Genomic DNA, 8340 nt, shown 5'->3' with positions numbered 1-8340 from the left:
CAATGTTTGTAGTTTAATTATTTGAGGTAGTAGTATTCCTACTTCTAGATTGATGGCTCTCCCTTATGAGATGTAGTTTGAGGTTCTGCAACTCTGCTACTATCCATCAGAAACACCATACACGCTGATGGTGGCTTAAGTTTGATCAAATACATCTTTGGAAGTAATATTCCTTATTCATCTTGGAAGTGGTAAAGGGAATAAATCTTTGATTTTACTGAACTGTTTCTTCTGTAGGATTTTGCAGATGAAATTCTTCTGCGAGAAGTATTATATGATGGTGCAATAATACCAGAGTACCCATTCCTTAAACTTCAATTTGGAACTGAACGACCTGCTGCTGGTTTAAGAACTATTTTTTGAATTGGTTATTTGTTGTTGATATGGTATTCGTTCCTTTAGGTATAACAAATCATAATTCGAGCGTTAGCTACAGTATCTTGATTCTTAATTTGAACTTTAAAATGCATGTGATAGAATATATGTGGCCTGATAAGGTTTATCTGTTTATTGAATATATGTGGCCCTATCTTGATAAGGCTTATCTGTTTCATCAGCAGTACCCATTGTTAAGTTATTCTATCAACTTTTTTATTGGTTAACTATGTTAATTCCTCTGTCATGCTGCCACATTTTATTTGAGAAAGAGAAAGCTGTTTTCTTAGCTTGAAGATTTTCTTTTGAGCAAATTTTGTTAAGAGAAAAAAACATAGAATTTTTTGAATTTCTTTCGTTATTTCTTTTTGTTTTTCTTTCTTTCTTTCTTTCTTTCTTTCTTTTCTTTTTTTGGTGAAAGGTTTAGAAGATTTCAAACCAGTGATGACCATAGATTTTGTTTTTGCCATTGTAAATATTCTTGTCGAGATAGTTCTTCATCATGGAATGAACCATTTAGTTCTCATCACTTATTGTCTCTTCATTGCTGCCATTTCCTTAGCTCCAATTACTTACTTCTGTGAAAAGTAATTTCCTCAAATACCCACTTTTTTATTTAATCTTTTTTTCCTTTTGATCTTTTGATTATTACGAATTTTTTCTTTTTCTCTATTTATGCTCTATTGTTTTGGGGTTTTACAGAGATAGTAGAGCCAATCTCTCTCTCTTTGAATCCTCTGTTATTTGTACTTCTACGCCATTGTTGGGTAAGTTTCAACCTTCAATTCTTAATTATATGTTTTGTTTTTTTAGTTCCTTTGATGTTTATGCTTTGTTTCTTTGGATCTTTCTTTAGCTTGTTTTTCTTTTGATGTTTAATTTGGGCCTCAATAAATTAGTACGAACTATGTTGTAGAATTCCTCATTTACTTGAGTTGGTGATTGTCTAATGCATGATTACAAAAGAAATGCATATATAAAACCAGATTTGCAATGCACGAATGGTATACAAAGCATGGAAAAGAGGTTGAGAGTTGCTAGCCCAAATATCTATCAATAACGTTGTGAAGGTAATTTAGATTTTATTTGTCTTTGTCTTGGATTAAGGACTATTTTTATGGTTAGTTTTTGACAGGCACCGTTTGGTCTATTAAAAAATAATGTAAAGTATTAATGATCAGCTATGTTGATGATTCTGGTGGTCTGGAAGCAACTCTAGGCATTAAATTCATTATGGTTGTTGGAGAATAGAAATTGTGATTTTATTTGTGTAGTATGATTAACTTATTCTTAATAGTTGTTAGTTGATTTCCCTAACTAAATAAGTTTTAAACATACTTTATTGTTGTAATGTTAACTACTTGTAGATTGGCTCTACTGTTGGTGGTACTTATTTTAGCTCATGAATTGGAGATAGAGGATGCAAATGCAAGTTTACTTGAAGCCAAGTTTCATCCAAAGTCATTGAGTTTCAAGCTTCTTTAGTTAAGTTTGTGTTTCTTGAACTAGAATTGTAGTTTTATGATTTTTGGAACAACATAGTTGGATTGGTTTTGTAATTTTGGAATTATCATATTAGGTTGGGTAGATAGAAATAATGTTTTGTATATGACAATATCCAACAAATATGTAATGTTTTCGAAATGTTGATACATATATGGTAAAATGTTAATATATGTTAAAGTTTTGGAATTGTCCTCGTGCATATTTATGTTCGAGTTTTGAAACTATATTTGATGAATATCGTCGTTTATATATATTTATGAAACTGTTGTTGGACCACTATACAGGACAATGAGAGCACAATACAGGAAAAAAAATATAATTGAATTACAATTTTAAAATAATTCGAAACATGCTTGATGTTTTTAAAATTTCATAAAGTACATTCTTGACGTTTTTAAAATGTCATAAAAGAGTGTATTCTTGACAGTTTTTCAATGTCATAAACAATTAATTTCTTGACAGTTATTAAATGTCATGAATACTCATACGCTTGATGGTTTTAAACTGTCATGATTACACATACACTTGATGGTTTTAAATTGTCAACGTTCACTATTCTTGACGTTTTTATCAACCATAAAAAAATTTGACTTTCTTGACACTGGCTTTAATGGCGATTTTAAAACCGTCAAGAATAATAATTCTTGATAGTTTAAAAACGTCAAGAGGGTCTGTTTTTGTAGTAGCGTAACTACATTAATCAATATTCGTTAACTGTTTGTACACTCTACTAAGGATTCATAGCTGAACTCTTCTCACTGTAGATATATTTATGTGTCCATAGATATAGACCAATACAGTAAATTAGTCTTTCACAAGTGTTCGTAACACCGGCTAGGTCAAATTACTATTTTACCCTGGTTTACTTCTAGTCCTTAAATACCAGTGCTCCTCTAATGAACAATCTATTTATGGTCCAACCACTAAACAAAAATCTTTCTCGTGTTATATAGAGGATAGGGCCCTTTGTTTAAGTCCTGGAGACACCATTTAAGGGAACACTTATTAACTTACCCTAAAGTGGGGGATGGAGTGAATTCCATCTTGTGTGATTATGTTCCTAGCTCCCCACTCGATCTTGTCTCCAAAATGATAAGCATATTGAGTCGACAATCTGGTCACTCTCATCGTATGAATAAAAGGACAATCCCTCAGGAAGAGAAGCTCATTATATATACTCAGGAGTAAGACTAAGTTGACTAGGTCATCCTAATGAAGTAGAAACCCAACTAGTTAACGGAGTTATATCTAGTGGTTACTATTTCATGGCCCGGTCTTATGCAAACTTATTACATAGGATACCCTTACTCACATGTTGACTACATGAATGCGTTGGATCAATGTGTTTGTATTAAATACAAAGCGAGCCGTATCCATAGTGTTACCAGGATAAGGTACCCAACCTTAACCTTATTCTATAGAACCTTTAAGCCGATCTTGAACATTGATCCCTGTATGTCTCTACATACTATCCAAGACTCATCAAATAGCTTATGATGTTAATTTATTGGATTTAGGTTATTAAGACAATTATAATCAATAATAGTTATTGAAATTATAATAATAAAACACTTTATTAATAACGATCAATGGATTATATTTATTATCTAGAGTTTTAGGACATAAAATCAAACACACAGATGGTAAAGCTAGCTAACCCGAGTCGGAGAAGCTTTCCCATATTTTGAGAAATGGAACTACTCAAGCTAGTTTACTCGAAAGAGAGGTAGGATCGACTGAATCGGTGTGAATAGACTATCCTAAGCGGTTAGGTGCTCTTCAATTAGGGAATGTTTTTGTAAAGCCTAACCTTTCACTTCCACTGAGCGGTTCAAGGGTAAGCTTTCTTCTTCTTGTCTTTTCATCACTAGCTCATTCAAAGCCATGACACATGGAGTAGTAACTCATCTCAACTACATCTGAAAAAGAAAGGGTTGCTCTTGATCTTGATGTCAGTCTCTCTCCCTCATTTATCATCTCCTATAGCTTCTTTTGAGTTGGAAAGTTTGATTGTTCTTTCATTAATTACATCACGCCTTGCTTCCTCTTATTCAAGGGATGACACTTGACTCTTCCTTGGTGTACGAAGCCTACTTCGTTCTACCGACTAGGTCCCCTCTTCCTTGGGGCAAGATGAATATGGGGTTCTCATTCTGGAGATTATATGGGAGAAAGGGTTGAAAGCCTTAGGCAATACAGCTGACCATCTAATTCTCCTCAAGTGATCGACTAAGTTAATACTCCAACGAAAGAGAAAAGACAACACACTTCTTCAACTATTGAATTACCTTAGGCTGATTAGTCCTTCGCGGTCGGGAGTCCTCAGATCTTGAAAGGGAAGTTTGAGATCTTTCATCCTAGGCTTTCTATGGATTATTTAGGAAGGTCAGCGAAGAAATCAAAAGCCCAGCACACGGTGAACCTGTGATGAGGGAAGTTTTCTGTGGTCAAATCCCTTCCATTTCTTCTTCTCGTTCAACATAATGATCAAAATGAATGAGTCAATGGTCGTTCCTTGGGATGCTCTTGCCATTCTGATTCCGAAGGAACCTTCTTCATTCAGGCTTCTAATATGTAATTCATTCTTGGGTCCTGGTGTCAAACCCTAGGCTTTCCCCGCTCAGTGGGCATTGACTATAAGCAAAACGATCCCTGGGAGATCAGCCTTTTGAGGTGAAAGATCGACAACCTCTGACTCTTTCTATAGAAAGAAAAAGGCTATTTACTAGCTTTTCCTTGTGTGCGAGAATTTTGAATTGAAAAGAAATAGCATAGGCATCCCAGTAGCTAAGATTTCAGTTTTAGAATTCCAGCGAAGTCTTCATTCTTAACAAAAGGAAACTACTGAATCCCTTCTCACTAATCGAGGGTGGATCACTGAGCAGGCCACACCAAATGCCTAAAAAAGACAAAAACCCACTAGAGTCAGAAAGAGAGAAAGCCTAGGTCTCGTTATTTTTTGAGTGGAATTCATGAACGAATATGAATTCAGCCTCCGAAGAAGTCATTCAATATTCTTTTCACCCCTTGTTTGTGTTGGAATTTGTGTCCTAAAACTCTTACTTTGTTATTTGATTCAATAAATTTTATTATTGAATGCTATAATCTGAAAACCAATAAATTAAGGTCCCGAGGCTATTTTACTGAGTTTGTAAAAAATACTTGAACTTTATGTATAGACATAAATATGGATTAAGTTCAAGTTAATAACCTAAAGGTCCCGAGGTTGGGCGCCTTATTCTGGATAAAACACTATGGATGCAGCCTGCTCCGTAGTTAGTACAAACGATGTAATCCTGAATCGTTCATGTAGAGACATGGGAGTGGGGGAATCCTATGTAAATGGTTTGCATAAGACTGGAACTACGAAATAGTCACTTTTTGTTATAACACCGTAAACTATAAAATCATTATTTCATTTATGATGACCTTGGTAACTTGATCTTAATCCTGAGCTAACTATGAACTTCTGTTCATTCGGTAGTATTCTTAGATCTGCATAGGTGAGGGCAGCTCATCATTGCTGGCCCAATAAGCCTCCCATTCAGGGATAAGACCGAGTGGATAGATAGGAACATAGGGTGCAAGACGGAATTCACTCCTACCCATTTCTAGGATAGTAGATAGGTTGTTTCCTTAAGGAATGAATCCAAGTCTTGAACAAGGGGCCACACCTTCTCATTAGCCCGAGAAGGATTCAAGTTTATAGGTTGGACCTTAAACTAATTGTTCAATAGTGGATCAGTGGGTCTTAAGGAACAAGATGTAATCTCGGGGGTAAAACAGTATTTTGACCGATCCGAGATTACGAACAACCTATGAAGGATCAACTTACTCATCATGATTATATCAGGTGGACAGAAATATATCTATAGTGAAGGGAGTGCAACTAAGAGTCTTTAGTGGAATGACTCTTTAGTTAACGAATGTTGATTAAGCTTGGTCTAAAAGAGTTTAGCCAGTTGATCTCAAATCGTTGAAGCCCATGATCTATAGGTCTATTAGGTTCCCCTACTAGCTCATATGGATTCAACTAAAAACACAAGTATGTTGAAGTAATTCGAATTCTTCGAGTAAAAATAAGAAAGAGAAACTGACAAATATATAAGATATAAGTCGGTAGAAATAAACTTTAAACTTTTAGTTCAAAAATAATAAATATGAATATAGATTCATATTTAAAAGCTTGAAAAGTTTTGAAACGGTCAAAGTTGTAAAAGTCAACATGTTGACTTTTAACTTTGAACTTTGACCGGATTTATATTCAAATATGATTTGAATTTTAGAGAAATGAATACGGATTCATACTCAAGAGGTTAGAATTAGTTAAGACGGAAAAAATAATATAAAGTCAAAAAGTTGACTTTTAACTATGAAAAGTCAAAGTTTGACTTTGACTTATTTATCAAATAACCAAAATGCCCCTTTGACTAATTATTCTATTAATTAACTGTTAATGGGAGATGTGGTAAATTATTATGAATTTGAAGCCACTAATTCCATTAAGAATTAATGGATTAATGAGGTGTTGAACATATATGAAATAAATTCCATGTAATTTGCATGAAGATTTCATATAAAACATTTCTCATTACAGAATGTGAAGGGATGATGTTCTATTGAAAAACACCTAAACTATACACAACCTCTTCTCTCTAAAAGTTTTACTTCACAAAACCGAGTCGCACAACTCATTTCTTAGTCTGAGCATAGTAGGTCAACTTTGTGGTTGTCCTTGTTCGTGATTTTCAGGTAGAGAAGAAAAAGAATTCGAAGAACAAGTACATGACAACAAAAGGTAAAAATATCGTTTACCTTTTAGGCACTTCATTTAGGTTCATCGTATAGCATGTGCATGTGACCTTCTAAAACGTATAGATGCATATAGAGTAAAGCATGATTCTTTATTTCCGCTGCAGCATGTCTCTTATTGCTTTTCCATCATGTGGTATCAGAGCATGCTTAGCTTCACTCATATGCATATGGTGGGTTCTTACAATTTACGTGATAAATTGATATGGTTGAACTAAAATAGATTAGTTTTGGTTTTGGCTCTAAATTAAGTTGTTTATTTGCTTTAATCTTTGTAATTAGCCATGTTGGTGGCTTAATTTAATTTTTGCAAAGAGTCTGTAATTTATTGGAGCCATTAGAATTGAGAATAGGCTGTAATTATTTCATTCGATTAGAAGAAGATGCTGTTTAGAAGCTCAGAAGGAGATGTATCAAGCTTTTCGTTCACCCTCTCAACGATCGCATATGCTATGTGCATCGCTTGGGCCAGTGAACCTCGCGCTTACTAGCTAAACGATCGCGTATAGTACGCGTATCGTTTGAAGAAGACTCCATCGCTTACTAGCTAAACAATCGCGTATGGTACGCATATCGTTTTGAGAAGACTATCGTTTATATGCTAAAGGATCGCGTAAGGTACGCGTATCGTTTACATATTAAGCAATCGCATATGGTTTGCTAAGCAATCGCGTAAGGTACGCGTAATGCTAAGTGCTTAAACGATCGTTTACATGTTAAGCGATGGTGTATGGTACGCGTGTTGCTGGCACTTGCATACAATCGCTCACCTTTGTAAACGATCGCTCATCTAAAACTCTATTGTTCAACGATCATGCAAAGATTGTCAAGCGATTATTGTACTCCATCAAATTATTATTGTAATATTTTAGTTTTAACTTAATTTAGAGAGTCAAAACCAGTCTATTTTAGGGTGTTCTAATTATTCTTGCATATGATGTATGTTTAATTATTTCTAAAAATTTATATTTGCATATTGTATGACATATAGTTTTAAAATCCCACCATAGGTTAACATGTTCATGCATGTTGAGAAAATTAATATGGAAATTAATTAATATGATTAATTAATGGTTAAATTAATATGATTAATTTAAAAATAATTGTATTAATTTTATTAAATATGATTTAAAAAAATTAATAAATTATTGAAATACCATATTAATTTGTTGTCGTTTTAGATGAATGATTATAGGTTTTGTCTTAAAGTTTTATAATTGTTATAAAATGAATTAGACATTAAAATCTATAATAAAGATAAGGTGCATGCTCACTTAGGTTAATACCATATCTTCCAAAATTAGAATTAGGTCGATATCTTGTAAAATTAAGTTATAAGAGGCTCACCTGATTCGATCTTGTCAACAAGTCAGATAAGATGACTAAGGAGTGAAGGATTTTAAGTTAACGATTTATGGAACACCTCCTACCTGGAGATCGTAATCGGTTCTTGAGCCTAGTTAACCTAATTTTATGAGCATGCGTGAGAGATGTAAGGTACTAAAATTGGTTTGTCACCTAGACATTGTAGGTTAAAATCCAGTATAAATGTTATGCTTGGATGTTTTACCTAGATTTAGGATTTGTTTAAGTTAACCTAAATTAAATCCTGATAATTTACCCAAATTTTTGGAACACTTCAGCTGG

Source organism: Cucumis melo, chromosome 9 (assembly GCF_025177605.1).
Source record: "Cucumis melo cultivar AY chromosome 9, USDA_Cmelo_AY_1.0, whole genome shotgun sequence".
In the NCBI taxonomy this organism is placed as follows: domain Eukaryota; kingdom Viridiplantae; phylum Streptophyta; class Magnoliopsida; order Cucurbitales; family Cucurbitaceae; genus Cucumis; species Cucumis melo.
This window is presented reverse-complemented; position numbering follows the sequence as displayed.